General features: G+C 35.9%; 1 pseudogene; it reads left to right on the forward strand.

Annotated features, from left to right (window-relative positions):
- Nucleotides 1-16,282, forward strand: part of LOC127666318 (S-adenosylmethionine decarboxylase proenzyme-like) — a 141,983-nt pseudogene extending 125,701 nt beyond the window's left edge.
- Nucleotides 16,283-17,156: the final 874 nt, after the last annotated feature.

Consider the following 17,156-nt stretch of genomic DNA (forward strand, 5'->3'; position numbering starts at 1 on the left):
CTTCCCAAGGGAGGGAATGTCTCAATACTAAAGAAATATCTGTATAGCAGCGCTTTCTACATTTATAAAATATTTTCCTAATATAAATTCTACTTATTTTAATTTATTTTAATACATAAAATGCTTTATTATTAAGTCAATATTTAATGAGAAAACTTCAGAAAGATTTAATTCCACTCACCAATGTATTTCTTCTTTCAGCATAAAAATTCTTATTAATGTGTTTCTTGGTACTTATATGTTTGTATTTTCAAAGTTGAGAAAATATTTGGAGAACACTGAAGCAACACTACCCTTCCGTTTTTCAAGACTAGAAGCTAGAGAATGATTTCTGTTCATAGTATGTTTTGTTCTTTCCACAGATATTTTTCAAATTCTTTCTGTATTTTAATGCAATGCTTTTGTCCAACTCCTCTTCTGCCAGCACCCCGTTCTCCTCCAAAGTAATGTCCACTTATTTACTGAAAGGCCTTCTTCATTCTAAAATTTAAGTCGCAAACTATGACATCTAATATTGATCACCCATTGCCAGGAGTCAAAATTCACTTTCACATCTTCAAACTCAAACTTGAATCTCTTTTCTCTTATAAATATTTCCAGTCTAAGGTTTCTGTTAGTTAATACGTCATGCGCCAAGACCCAGCTATATCACTCCTGAGCATATACCTAAAAGATGCCCCACCATCCCACAAAGACATGTGCTCAACTATGTTCATAGCAGCTTTATTCATAATAGCCAGAAACTAGAAACAACCTAGATGTCCCTCAAATAAAAATGGATAAAGAAATGTGGTACATCTACACGATGGAATACTACACAGCTATTAAAAACAAAGACAGCCTGAATTTTGCAGGCAAATTGATGGGGCTTGAGAATGATATCCCGAGTGAGTAACCCAGTCTCAAAAGAATATGCATTCTATGTACTCACTTGTAAGTGGGTATTAGCCGAACAATCCTGGAAGGACATCAATGCTACATTGCACAGACCCAAGGAAGCGAAACAAGAAGGAAGGTATGAGTGAGGATGCTGGCATTTCACTTAGAAGGAGAAAAATAGACAACACAAATTTCTGAATCACTTTCCTTACGTTATATTCATATGAATAGTGAAATGAACACATGCATCAGCTGCTGAAGAAGTATTTTAATGAAATAATAAAAATCTGTTCCTGTGACCTTTAAAATATATTTATTTTTAGTTGTATAATGATAATTGATGATAGCATTAGTAAGCACTACTCTTATGAACACAGCATCATTTTTTAAAGCACTAGTTGACAGATATCTTAAATTCATCCACTGAGGATGAATTTCCTCATTGAAGAAGAAATATTTTAATGAAATAATAAAAATCTTTTTCTAGGACCTTTAAAATCTATTTATTTTTAGTTGTATAATGCATAATTGATGATAACATTAGTAAGCACTACTCTAATGAACACAGCATCATTTTTTAAAGCACTAGTTGACAAATATATTAAATTCATCCACTGAGGATAGATATTCACAAAAATCAGAGAAGGTGCTGTGAGTTCCACCTCTGATATTTAGGTAACATTCAGAGAAGTTGAGAACTCACACTTATAAGAAGGGTCAGAATAAAGAGAGATATCAAATAAAATGCCTAGAATCAAGGGAAACTTTCTTGCTACATGCAGCATTTATATATTTAATATCTTGTCAGTGAACCTTGACCATGTGGCGCCTACGTAGCAGAACTCTTATTGATTTCACATAACTCTGCTGATGCATGAAAGAAAAATGTTTGTAAGTCTGTCAAAAGGAATTAACCTAGGTCTGTACATTAAATAAAACATAATTTCAGCTGATTAGTTGTGAAATGCATGTATTCATTTCACTATTCATGAAACTTTTCAGATCAAGAAACTTAATACAGAATTCCATCCTACCCTTCAGCGACTGATTTCAGAATTTCCGAGATACCTAAATCTGGTGATGATCAAGTCCCTCACATAAAATGCTATTTTATTTGCATATAATGTACATACATCCTTCTGTACACATTAAATCTTCTCTAAATTACTTGTGGTACATAGTATGTTGTAAATTATATGTAAATAGTTGCTATACCGCAATGTTTAGGCAATAATGACAAGAAAAATGTCTATACACATTTCATACTGATGCAATTGAAAGACATGCATTCCATTGCTGAATGGTTAAATCCACAAATGTTGAACCTATAGACACAAAGAAAAAAACTGTATAAATCATTGGTTTCAAAATTAACCCATTGTTATATATTTTAACTGTTCCAAAACTACATTTTAAAACCTTGCACCTCTGAGTTATATACCATATTTTTCTACAGTTGCAAAATATTTTTGGTGTGTTTAGGGGCTTATAAAAAGAAATTAAACACCTACACTAAAATCATATTACACATCCAAAATCATTCATTTACACCATGTACTAATCAATAAATTCATGTCACTATTCCAGACTATGTGTCACAGAGGTGACCATGTGATAGCTTAAAGGGTTTATAGTGTAGGAGAAAAACACACCAGTAATTGTGCCAACTACTATTACGTGCAATGAAATCTCCACTGTCCCTTTAAAAGATCCAAAAAGATCACTGAGGACAAACTAAGGGGCATTTAGGGACTAATTTAGGATGGGACATTAGTCATGGAAAAGAATGGCTTGAGAAAAGCCTGAATCCCTGTGTCGAGGGCAATAGTCAAGGATGGAAGGAGAGATGACACTGGAGGTTAGCATGGGGCAGACAGCACAACCCAATGCAATTTCCCACATACTGACGGGTCTCCCCTTAGTGCGAGCTAACACAGAATCACAGCATGCGATGCCAGCAGATACAGATGTGCAGTAGCAAGAATCTCAGTATTTCCTTAAGTTCATTTCTCAAGCCTCAACCTTCTAGGAAGACCAAGTTTTCCTTAATTGTTTGAGTGTATGACTGTACTTAGAAGTCAGTATTTTGACAAGGAGTCAGATTATGTATATCATAAGAAATGTTGAACAGATAACTTTGAGCTGCACTTTTATTTAATCAAATCAACCAGGATTTGCAACAAAAAAAAAAAAAAGGAAAATCCCTTAAGCTTTAACCATACTGGAACTAGAACAATTTTTCATTAAATATCTACTGCAAACTTTCCACGTATCTGAAACTACAGCAAAATTAGAAACAGGAGTGTCTTAGATGTCTGTATTCGAAGAATTTACATTTAAGTGAGATATAAATGTAATTCAGAAAAACTTAAGTTCTTGGAAGAAGATTAAAAGTATAGTATATATCTATAAAAAGAAAAGAAAAGAAGAAAATTCACAGTAATTCCTTGAACAATATACCACATTGGAGTTTATTAACTATAAACAGGACTTTCCTTGTGTCATTTCACCTCACACCAGTCAGAATGGCTAAGATTAAAAACTCAGGAGACAGCAGGCATTGGCGAGGATGTGGAGAAAGAGGAACACTTCTCCACTGCTGGTGGGGTTGCAAATTGGTACAAGACTGGAAATCAGTCTGGTGGTTCCTCAGAAATCTGGGCACCTCACTTCCAGAATATCCTGCTATACCACTCCTGAGCATATACCCAAAAGATTCCCCAGCATGTAATAAGGATGCATGTTCCACTATGTTCATAGCAGCCCTATTTATAATTGCCAGAAGCTGGAAAGAACCCAGGTATCCCTCAACGGAAGAATGGATGCAAAAAATGTGGTATATATACACAATGGAGTATTATTCAACCATTAGAAACAATGAATTCATGAAATTTTTAGGCAAATGGATGGAGCTGGAGAACATCATATTAAGTGAGGTAACCCAGACTCAAAAGATTGATCATGGTATGAACTCACTAATAAGTGGATATTAGCCTAGAAAATTGGAATACCCAAAACATAATCCATACATCAAATGAGGTACAAGAAGAACGGAGGAGTGGCCCCTGGTTCTGGAAAGACTCAGAGTAGCAGTATAGGGCAAAACCAGAACACGGAAGTGGGAAAGGGTGGGTGGGAGAACAGCGGGAAGGAAGATGGCTTATGTGACTTTCGGGGAGTGGGGGCCCAGAAAAGGGGAAATCATTTGAAATGTAAATAAAAAATATATCAAATAAGAAAGTTGTTGGAATATTTTTATACTTGGTTAATTAACACACACGTCTACTCTGCATTTAAGGAGAAACAATATTATATAGTACTTATAAGTGTATTCTCTGAAGCCCATTTGCTAAAAATGTAAGTACCTGTCTTGGAATTTATTGCTATAATTGCTCTAAAACTATAAATGTCATACTTGAAGTAAGGGAAATATTAGCATCTACCTTATAGGTTGTGATCAAGATTTAAAACTTATCATACATATCCTTTATTAAATTCTTATACTTTTACTATTCTTAGGCACTTAGTTGTAGGGATAATGTTTGTGTCCTTATCAAATACACACACACACACACACACAGAAACACACACACAGAAACACACACAGAGAAACACATACACGAACACATTGCAGGCACACAAATATTGATAAAAATTATTTATTTGATTTCATTGCTTACTGGAATATAAATATCATGAACTGGAATAACACAGTGAACTGATCCTATCTGCAGTATCTACGGAACGGCCTTTCTGCTGTAGTCATGTTTTACTTACAGAGGGAACAGAAAGATATCAGCAAGAAATAAATGAAAGCACCCTCCTGAGAATCACTAATGGAAACAGACTTGCACTGTGTACATAGCTTAGGAAAGTTACAACATTTTTGGTGAGAAGTGAGGAAGATGGATGCTAAGATGAGGAAGGAGAGATAACACCCTGTGTAGGTTTGGAGGACTGAGGTGAGAGGCTACTAGGACTAGAGAAATAGAGTCTAAAACATGGAAAAGGAGATGTTCAAAGAAAATGCTCCTTGGGGAGGAATGAGCTCGCTTTGGATTCAGCATTTCACTCAGGGTGACAACTGACTGGACAAAAAGCTATGGTGGTAAATTAGACACAGACTTGGAAGGACTTGCTGTGCTTTCTATACTACATGGACTAAGTTTGAGTTTTGAATTCACATTATTTATTAACTGTCTTTAAATTTCCTCTAACTTTTAATTACTTTTGAAGAAAATCTAAAGACTCCTTAATTCAGCTTGCTTTTTTGTTAATTTATCTGGTGGATATATTTGTTGAAAGTATTTGTGACATCTTTTGTCACTCTGCCATTGGAAATTTGAACCAGTCTGGGTTATAAGGGCCTCTAAATTATTAAGACAGAACTATGGGCTGTAATTCAGTAAATCACAATGCTCACCCAAGTACTGGGAAGGGCCTCTCTGTCTGTCTCACCCCCACCTGCTGCTGACTGCGTTCTACAACATTGCCACCAAGTGGTTGTGGAACCCCAACAGAAAGAGCTGTCCTGGGTCAAAAAAAAAAAAAAAGATTTATTCTACAAACGAAACCATACTGAGTATAACTTCACAGGCAATTGATTTAAAAAAAATGGGGAACATTTAACTAAAAACATCTACCGTTTTTTCAAAAAGTCATCCAAGTCTTAAAGAAGCCTTTTTTAAAAGTAAATCTTGAGGATTAGATTTGAAACACGTATTTCCTAAACGTAAAGCATTTATTTATACATATTCCCATGTCCAGTATTTTGGGCAGACATGAAGATACCAGGGTTTAGTAAATAGGAACAGAAATCCTGTAAAAGCAGGAAATGAACGGCTCTCTAAAAATGGCATAGTGTCTCCGTTTTTGCCTCCACCTCTTATTTTTAGTTTTAGGATGAGTGTGGATTCATTATAAAAGATTTATTAGTATTACAAGTAATGGTAGATCAGCAAGTTTTCATCAATCCAAGCAATAAACCCTTGGATGTTTAAAATGCTTGGCAAATACCAGCTACATTTGAAATGAGTTGAAAGGGATGATTGTATAGAGTGAAGTATCCTGCTCATTCCTAAATACACAGAGTTCTGGCTCTTAGTTCCAGCCCAGGACTCAGGAAGCTAGTCCATTAAGCAGATGCTCCAGGCCCTCGCTATTCCCATAAACCAACTATAGTAGCAGAAGGGAAACAAAATAGCCACCAATGAACCAAAACACGACTTTGTTTCTGAGAGAAAGATAACATAAGTTATTTACAATGAGAACATCAGGTAACAGGATGCATACTTTACCTCCATTAAAAACAGAATTGTTTGGGAATGAAGTAAAATATTCCTTCTAGAATCCAGATTTCTAAGTTTTTCTTTATTGTGGGACTAGGGAATGAAACCAGGGTCTGTATGTGCCATTGAGGCTCTGTATTGCTAAGCTTGTACCTCAGGTATCACTTTCCAAGTTAGTCTAGTGTTGTCCATAGAACTGCGGCATAAAATGCAGACACAGAATACTTCATTTGACAGACACCACTGACAAAATTCTCCTTCAAAAATCTTTTCATTCATTTGCGCGTCTTGATGCTGTGCCTCTGTTGCAGAAGACACATACTCGAAGATAGCCATACACAGCCACACACTGAGGTTCTCCATGTGGTTGAGTGATTTAGGAAGGAGAGTTGCAAAGCCAGACTCAATAAGGTGCAGTAGGTGATAAGGTGAAGCTGCTAAGAGATGACCATTATATATAACCCTAAAAATAGACTTTAAAATCTTTCTTCTCAGGCCATAGCTATTATCATTTCAGAGTTGCTCATTACATTGGCAGAGTCTCCACTCCCGGTGGCTGCCATCCAATGTCATTAGAGTCTTTTACGTCCAGGTGGTTCAGGCACTGGATATTGCTCTTGGGTGTCCCTGCTGATGAGAAATGTCAGGATAGCTTTTAGAGCTCAGCGAGTGGGCTGCTTTGACACGATTGAGCCATTCTTTTTTCTTTGGAACTATGTAAAGAGCATGTCTCCTAACAGGCTTTCCTCCTACACTCTATGCCTGATGTGTCTATATAGTTATGGCAATGATTACCTAAGAGCCAGCTCAGCTCCTCCTGGCCTTCACAATAACCCCTGAAAGTACTCCTTTCTGTTTCTTGGGATGGAATATTGGCTTCCACATATAAATCAAGCTTTACCTTTTTTTATTATTATTATTTTTAATAGAGATGGGCAGTTTCTTTTCATTCTTCTATTATTCAGAAACCATAGTCAGATGATAAACAGAACATTTGCATTTTGAGGAATATATCTATATTATGCAATTCCAACTCATTTGACTAAATGGAAACATATTCTCTCTGTACCTTATGATCAAACACAAATTAAGATTTGAAAAGAATTAGATAAAATAGATGATTTACAGATGGTTTAATGAGAGTATCAAAACCGATTATAGAATCTATGAATATCCATTGCTACATGTCAAGTGTCAAGTGACAAAGCCAATCACCCATAATGTAAAACTATAAAGTGATTGTCATTATACTAATTGCTTTTCTAAGAGTTTCCAAAAATAATCCATAGAACTTTATAAGTCTAAGGAGAGACAAAATACATATGAGGGCAATTGTCACCATGTAGCTAATGAGAGAGACATTTGGGGAATAAAATTATGTGATAGCCATAGGATCACAGACCTAGTGTATGTCATGGATGGGGTCAAGGTACAAAAGCTATGATCTACAATGGTGAACTGTCTGCTTCATATGCTGGTAAAATGATGGCACAAATATTGTGGAAGTCACCAACCATCATCTGATCTGATTTGAATGCTTACTCCATAAGAGGGAGCAACTGCTTGTCCCTGACCAGATGGCCAAGAATCTTAGACTAGACAAAGGCCCAAGGCCTAGGAGAAATCCAAATATTACTGTTTCCTGAATAAATACAGCAACGCCTAATGATATTCTGCTATACCCACAGGTCAGTGTCTCTCTCAGCCATCTTCACAGAAACTTCTCTTATACTAGATGGGAACTTAATCCAGAGACGCACCACTGGACAATGAATCGAGAGTGAAAAACTTTGAGACATACAGTCCTGAGTAGGAAGTCTTCATCAAGCCCCTCCCCTCAGGACTCAGAAAGTTCTAGGGAAGAAAAAATAAAAAAGATGTAAGAACCAGAAAGGATGAGGACACCATGTAAACAGCGTCCTTCAGATAAACAGGGCTGGTTCCTATACGAACTTTCAGAGACTGAGGAAACACACAAGATCTAAGCCAGATTAGGTCTTTGTTGTGTCCAATGGGCTCTCACTGGCTATACAAACCACACTGAAGGGCAAACACAATGCCCAGGGTCAACAGAAAGTAAACTCAAAGGTATTTCTGTAGACCTTTTGATTTATTTATTTTTTTTATAAATATTTTTATTTTCTATATTCTTTGTTTACATTCCAAATGATTTCCCCTTTCCCGGATCCCCCCTCCCCATATGTTCCATAAACCTTCTTCTCTCCATCCATTCTCCAATGACCTCCCTCCTTTTTTTCTCTGTCTTTATATTCCCCTACCAATGCTAGATAAATCCTTTCCAGGATCAGGACCTTCTCCATACTTCTTAATGGGAATCATTTGTTATACGATTTGTGCCTTGGGTATTCAGGGCTTCTGGGCTATTTAATATTCACTTATCAGAGATTGCATTCCATGTGTATACTTTTGTGACTGGGTTACCTCACTTAGGATGATATTTTCCAGATCAAACCATTTTGCAATCCCCATCAAAATCCAAACTCAGTTCTTCACAGACCTTTTGATTTATATTGCTTGGCATTTTTGTTTTTCTGGGTGTTAGTTTTCTTCTTCTTCTTCTTCTTCTTCTTCTTCTTCTTCTTCTTCTTCTTCTTCTTCTTCTTCTTCTTCTTCTTCCACCCCCTCCTCCTCCTCCTCCTCCTCCTCCTCCTCTTCGGCTTCTTTTTGCTTATTCATTGTAGTTTCTAGTTTTGGGTTTTTATAAATTGTGTTTGTGTGTATTTTTCTTGATTATTTCTTCTAAAAATTTTAGTTTTCTTATTTGTTTTCTAAAAAGAGAAAAGGGGTGTGGAGTTGGATGAGTATGAAGGATTTAGGAGGAATGATTAAAATATATTGTATGAACAAAAATTTTAATAAAAATATGTATTCTTAGAGGTGTGATGTTCTTAGGCTTGTTATATTTTGGCATTGGATTTCAGCATCACTTTTTGAACCTACAGTTAGGTTGCCATAAGTTGATTTGGACTGATGTGAAACTTTCAAGTTTACATGTTTAGATGCTTGCAATACTTTTGTTCACATTTATAAATGCCAGTGAAGTAAAGTGATAACCACGATTTAATGATATGTCACTTCTACAGAGTTAATAAAGTCATTTCAGCAATTTCTTATTTTTTTAATCTAAAACATGGAATTTTCACGTATTTTTACTTGTAACATAAAGGAAAACTTCACATGAATGTGATTATATAGGCCAAGATAAACTTTCTTATGAATCAATCTTGTATAGAACAGTGTTTGAATTGGTAGAAATTCTCCCTAAGGATTCTACCTTATTTTTTCTCAGCTAGTAAAGTGCATAGAATATGGGCATATGATCCCCAGGGATGCTCCCCCAAAATGCAATTATGAAACCTGTATTTACAACTACTCCATCAAAGTCTGTGGATGGCTGGCACCAGAGAGTGAATTTTATTAAATTCCTATGTGGTTCTTACATGCTAGAATTTGGTAGTCATTGCTCTTGAAGGGTCCTGGGTTCTCCAACCTGCTGACACATTCAAGTCACCTGGGGCCTTTGAAAAAGTTGAATAGAGGGAACCGGAGTCCTAAGTGGGCATGGAGCCTGAGCATCTGGTACTAGTAAAGTGCATCAGCTACTTCAGCTCACCTGTGCACACAACACATGGCTTTGAGCCACTGCCTAGCTGCAAGATTCTAGGCAACCATAGGTAGAAAAGTCCGCATTTTTCTTTTTTAATTTCAATAATTGACAAATTATTACTGTATTTCTAACAAAAGCCTGTTCGTCTTTTCCAGGTTCATTTTCACCTTTTCTGGAATGTACATTCTGACTGCATTTGTACAGGGATAACTGCACCTGACACTATTGTGATGATTTCCTTTTTGCCATTGAAATAGGAGTATCTGTACTCTAGCAAGAGCCTATAATGGTGGGCTTCATAAAAATGGTCTATGGGGTTGCTTATAATGATGTTTGTAGCATTTCCTGTTCTGACAATATGTGAACATATTCAAAAACAAGATGCTTTTATACACCCTGCTCTTCCAGCTCAAGTTAGGCTCTTGAGATTTTAATACTATTCATGAGTGATGCTATACAGCTTGTTAAACTGCCTCACTCCTTCCATATGGAAATGCTTTGCCTAAAATTCTTCCCTGGGGTGAAAGTAAAAAAAAAAAAAAAAAAAAAAAAAAAAAAAAAAAAAAAAAAAACAGAAGAAATTATTTTTAAAATATGTTGGGAGTTTTACAGGAACTTGCTATATACTGTATACTCAAAAGACAGGTCAGAGTGGGCTATGATGATCTACGACTTTAATTCTGTGATTTAGGCTGACATTAAAATCTTAACTTCTCAGTTCAACACTGTAACAATGTGGGATGCAACACTGAATGCTGCTTTCAGAATATATTTAAGAAAATTGATGTAGAATTTTTTATCCTTCAGAAATGTGATTTTTTATGGTCATGACTTTGAAAAATGAAAATATTACATAATAAGATAAGCATAGAAATTTACAACAAACAATGAGCAGGGTTAAGAGCTAATTAGATATAGAGATATTCCTAGTCTCTTGAATCTGTAAAATGTGTAGATACTTGTAGGGAATTAGTGATTAATAGAGAAAAACAATATGGCGTTATAAAGTAAAGAAAATATCATTTCAGGTACTGGTAGCTTGCTTGAAAATACTGAGAAACCTATCAGATTTCAAAATAATCCAAGGGAATAACTCTAGAATACAACTCAGGACAAATTAAATTTTCTTAGCCAACAGAGATACCGATGAAGTAGAAAGGGCCTGCAGACAGTGCTCACAAATAGCACCTTGGAGAAAGTGACATCTGTTTTATAGGTGATGTTAAAATCCAGTGGCTGGGATTTTCACACCATGTGTCCTATACAATAACAATAAAAAATAACATAGTTTTCTACCTGATCTTTTCTACTCAGGCAAAAGAATAATATAAGTTAGAAAAATCACAGCAAAGCCAATGAGAGGTCAGAAAATAGTATGCATGTTTCCTTCCCCTTGTTTAGCTCCATTAAACTTCTCTACACCAGAATTACCCTGGCATTTGCTCATCGTAATAATAAATTATTAACTCTTGTTATGACCAATTTTCTTATTTTATAGCTTTCTTCTCAATGAATGGAATCATTCTAAAGCAACCATATTAGCCTTAAAGCCCTATGGTGATACAAAGTAAACAAGGCAGAGTCAATTTGGCCACTGTATTTTAAAACCTTAACAGGTTTAAAAAGAACTGATGTGTAATGTGATAAGGAAATTGTGCAAGAAAATAAATTAATGTATAATTTCCATTATCAGAAAACTTTCAAAAAATATAGCAGCTGAATCTAACAGTGTGCTCACTGGTGAGATTGATCAGCAATCTTGTGCAGTTTCCCTGTTCAGCATAGACAAGCAACAGTTCATGAATATGGTAGCCATATGAGGATTACATATGGAGTATGACAGCTTAAAATATATAAGAAGTGTTTAACATACATTTCACAGTTTTAATTATAATCATAAGTACTGGTTAAGAAAGTCATGTTGTGTGTTCAATGTTTCTAACTTTTTTATTGGCTATTTTATTTATTTACTATTCAATTGCCATGCCCCTTCCAGGTTTCTCCTCTACAACCCCCTATACCATCCCCTCACCCCTGCTTCTATGAGGGTGCTTCCCCACCCACCAACCCACTCCTGTATCCGTAGCATTCCCCTATGCTGGGGCATTGAGTCTCTACAATATCTTCCTGTAGGTTGGATAGAAATCTCCAAAGAAATTACATTCCAAAACTGATGAAAATGACCTTGAGAGTGGAAAAACGCCTTTGTGGATAAAATTAAAAATGTAAGGTGAAGTTGTCTTTGATCCAATGTAAAATATTATTACGTGAGACAGAGGAGCACAAGACATGAGGAAAATGTGGAGAAGACCTTGTAAAGATGCAGGAATAGGTCATAGGTACACTCCCCAAAGCCAAAGAATATTTGTAGCTACCAGAAGCTAACATACCACAGAATGATTCTGCCCTCGAGCCATGGAAGGGAATGTGATTGTGTAGCTGTTAGAGGATATATTGACTTTTTTTTTTTAGCCATTCTCACAGGAATTCTTGGAAAACAACACAACTCCCTAGCTTTTTATACTGTAACAATGTCTAAAAAATATCTTTTTTGTGTTCTTCAGAAATATGAACTTGAACTTCCAGAGCCAGAAATTAATAAAGTAAATGAGTAAGGAATGAGTAAATGAGTGAATTGGGGGTGGATTACACAAGTGTAGATGTTTCCATGGAATTCTACCCTCTTGGCAATACATGGTCACCATGACCTTTAGTCAGAGCTGCTGTGGCTAACCTCACGAGATGCTCACAAGGTTAGACCCATTAGCTTTTCTCTGTTAGTGGGATGTGGGACTTAGGAGGAGATGCAAGAGAAGGTCATAAGACTGTGCACTAACGTTGCAAGGTCTGCCCTGTTCTAGAGAAATTATAGGTGCAAGCCAGGTGCTGGAGGAAGGAAGACCTTCTTCAGTGGGGCAGCCAGTAATGAGTTGACAATGCTTCTGTTGCTAAGTCCTCATCCATGTTCTTACAACAAACTCCAAACAAACTCATGGCTTCGAGCTAACTGTGGATTGACAGCAGTGCCTTAACTGGGATAAACAGGTGTTTGTTCACACATTCCAAGAAAAATTAACATGGCAAATAAAATTTTTAAGGAAGACTATTTGAAAGACTATTGTATAGACAATAAGAAGTTGTAAGTTTTATTTCTAAAAGCTCTTTGCAGTGAAACAGCAGGCTTTCTTCTATTTAGTTCAAATACAAACTAAGAAGTAAAGTAGTTTCTTGTAAAATATATTTCCATCATATTTTTGTAATTGAAAATTTTTTCTTTCCCATAAACTTCATAGTGTGAATTATAATAAGCATTTGGTTAATGCAGTTATGTTATTGATCAATGTTTCTAAGTTTCTAAGTTTGATCTACATATGTGCACATTCATATGCTTTAGTATGTAAAAATATATAATGTGCTATATTATTATATATTTATAATAATATACTTGAGGCGAAGGTACTTCAAGAAAGTAATATACTGTCTGATCATTTAAGCAACAGACATTCCCCCACTATTCTGTTTCCATTTTTAAGTTGATTTTGGAAATTGTTTGGAAGAATGCATTATATTTAGTTAAATTCATCATGGATTTTGGTCTTCCCCTTGATAGCGGAAGGGATGGTTTAAACCTCATTACAGGGAACCTTAGCCCATAGCCTGGGAGTTTCTAACCCACTGGGAATAAAATCCTTTCAGTTTTTTTGAAATTGGGAGAAACCAATATCACTTTTCCCTTTGTCCAAGCATTGATCCTACATTTCACTGGGTATGGTTGCACCTGCATGGTATGCTCACATTCACCGCTGGAACTGCCAAGAAGTGACTCGCCGTCACCACGCTTCTGTTAGCCAGCCGGCTCTCTCTGTCTGTGAAACATCTGCTTCAAGTGATCCCGGAGCAGCTGACATGATCTAACAGTAAAGTGAGCGCTGCAGCATTCAGTCGTACAAAAGGGGCTTTGAGTAGAATGATAAATGACCTAAATTAGATGACGATTTCTAAGTACCTAATTTTAACCTTCCCCATAATGAACGCTTTTTCCTCCGGCTTCTTTGCACCTGTCGCCCTTAGAAAGCGAGTGAAATCTGTCTGCTCGCCGTTCAGTTCAGGTTCCGTCCTCCACAGATTGTTAAGCGGAGCCCAAAAAGGCTGGAGCCGACTGGCAATGTGCCATTCAAGATCTCGCTTTTCTTCCATGTAGCATCAAAGGTAAAATCTCTCTCCTGAGAGATGAACACACGTAACAGGAATAAAAATCACAAACAGTCATAAAAATCTTAAAGAACATTCATTTTTCTAAACATACTTCAAATTAGATTATTCGGTATTTTCCCTAAAGATGTTAACAAACAGAAGTGTATTCTGTTGGATTTTTATAACTGCAAATCGGTATCATGGGGCAAATATGTGTAATGATGCGATTGGTTTTATTTTACTTTTTTATTTTTGAGATTATAATTATAACATTTCTCTCTTCCATTACACCATTCAAATGCTCCCATATACCTCTCTTTGTATCTCTTACAAATTCATGGGCTCCTTTTTCATTAACTGTTATTGAATGACATATTTGTATACATAAATATTGTTAAATATAGCCTATTAAGACTTTTTAATATCACTTGCATGTGTATGTTTACAGAGCTTGTTATTGGGTATCAGGAAACCAATAGTCTTTATGGTAGACTGTTTTTCCTTATCTCAGAATTCCTTAGTTATTTCTACTCTGTAGGGTTGACGCATTGTAAATATTTCTCATTCACATTGGCATGTTCATCAACTTGATACTAATGGAGATCTAGTCTTCAACATCTTCTACATCACTCCCACAAGCCCTTCTTCACACATGTATTAGGAATAGAATAATGGATGTGTTTACCATCAGAAAGGCAATGTGAATAATAATAATAATAATAATAATAATAATAATATCCAGGGGAAGATTCCTTCAGAGAACTATAACATTTCCATTGTTTCTCAAAGAAGGCTTACTCAAAGACATTTCCTTAGGATAGTGAGGATAGAGTTTCAGATGTAATAACTACATACACAAAGGAAAGTCTAAATTAGCATATTAGGCTGTATTTTGATTTTTATCATGTTTTAAAGCGAGGCTATATATTATTATTATTTTAAAATATATGGGAAATAAGTTTTGAAAGATTAAAACTCACAATGTTATTTCAATTGTAAAGATTTAATTAACTGATTTCAAAAGACTAACTCATTTCATTGAAGAAAATATTGTTCTTTTCTTTCTTTTCCTCTTTTTTTCCTTCTTTCTTTCTTTCCTTCCTTCTTTCCTTCCTTCCTTTCTTTCTTTATTTGAATGAGCAACATTTTATGCTCTCTCAACATTATTTAAAGTCAGGTCTCACTAAGTACCTCTAGCTGTTCCTATTTTACTCAAGATTGTTCTGAAGCAGTCTCCCAGATATTGGGACCTCAGGCCTGTGCTGCCAGGTCAAGTACCTCTCCTAATTTAAAAAAAAATGTATCTTTATAATTAACATATAATAATTTTGAGAATGTATTTATAGTATGTGTTTTGCTATATATCTTAATCACTTTTAAGCATATTACTAGATTACATGTGCTGATTAAATAGACTCCAATTAACACTGCTCTCTCCTCATCATTGCTTTATAATTGGGGCTTTTCTACTGCTTCAGAAAGCATTTAATAGTCTATATTATTTACAATGAAATATCTCATCAACAGAATCTGCATCATTATGATAATATACAGTTAAATTAAAAGTTTTGAAATTAAAGCTCATATTGTGTTACTGAAGCTTGCTAGGGATTACAGTGGGTTTGACTCGATTCAATGCTTCTTTTATTCTTCTCTCAAAGGGTACCCACACTGGAATTTCCAGGGAGAAATAGAGTTTCTTAATGCAATTTTCCCAAATGGAGCAGAATATTGTCTGAGACGTATGAATTCTGACTGTTGGTACTTGTATACTTTGGATTTGCCAGGCAGCTGAGTAATCAATTACCTAGATCGAACCCTGGAAATTCTGATGAGTGAGCTTGACCCAGCAGTTATGGATCAGTTCTGCATGAAATGTGGTGTTACTGCAAAGGATGTCACAGGTGAGAGTGGGATTCATGACCTGATACCAGGTTCTGTCATTGATGCCACACTGTTCAATCCTTGTGGCTGCTGGATGAATGGAATGAAATCAGATGTAGCATACTGGACTATTCACATCACTCCAGAACCAGAATTTTCCTATGTTAGGAAACAAACCTAAGTCAGACCACCTATGATGACCTGATCAGAAAAGTGGTGGAAGTCTTCAAGCGAGGAAAATTTGTGACCACCTTGTTTATTAATCAGAGTTCTAAAAGTTGCACAGTGCTTTCTTTACCCCCAGAAGATTGATGGTTTTAAGCGTGTTGATTGCTAGAGTGATTTTTTCAACTATTACAATTTTGTTTTTACCAGTTTTGCTAAGAAACAGCAACAACAGCAGAGTTAATTAAGAAAAGTGAAGAGGAAAAATGCAAAAAGAGGAGACATGCAGAAGGTGGTGCCTGCTTTCTAGATGTTGATCCTGGGGGCTGTGCTGACCATGACCACCACCTTGTAGTTGAAGAAAGCCCTAGGTGTAACGATAGTGTAATCATTTTGAAGTGTATGCATTATTATATCAAGGAGTTAGATATCTTGCATGAATGCTTTCTTCTGTGTTTAGGTGTTCTATGCTACTCTTACTGTGGAACTGAAGAGCATGACTATGAGTGTATGGATCTTTATAACATGTGAAAACAATTCAATTTGGTTTATGTACAGTGTAATATTTCTGCAAGCATTGTCCAAAATTCCCCACACACAAGGCTTTTGTCCCCATTAGATGTGGTGTCAGCTGACCATCTGCGACTGTTCTATTCAATGGCTGCCAGAGTTTTTACATCCAGTTACCTCTGCTTCCTAGAGCACATTCTCTACTAATGTTGTTCAAACCAATTTTTACTTCATACAGGTGTTTTATGCTATGATAATTAAAGTTTTTCTTCCACAAGTTGAGTCTTTGTAAGAAAATCATTCCAGTTCCTTTTGTGTGTGTATGATCTACTGTTTTAGTAGTTGCTCCTGCATTTATAGTCCTATGGTTTTCTTACCATCCCTGATGAAGCAATACACTGTTACACTGTGGGCTTATATTATTATCTTAAACCCCAGATGACAATTTGGAGATGGTCCCTTGCTTAATTTTTTTTCCTAAGACATAAGAATGTGGCTTCTTTATTGGCCTGAACTTCCATGGAAGATAAATGGCAAAATCAAGTGTATCAAATTAAACAAAAAACTCAGTCTCCAGGGACTGAGCAAGGAGAACCCATTTAAAAAGA

This window comes from Apodemus sylvaticus, chromosome 15 (genome assembly GCF_947179515.1).
Source record: "Apodemus sylvaticus chromosome 15, mApoSyl1.1, whole genome shotgun sequence".
Classification (NCBI taxonomy): Eukaryota; Metazoa; Chordata; class Mammalia; order Rodentia; family Muridae; genus Apodemus; species Apodemus sylvaticus.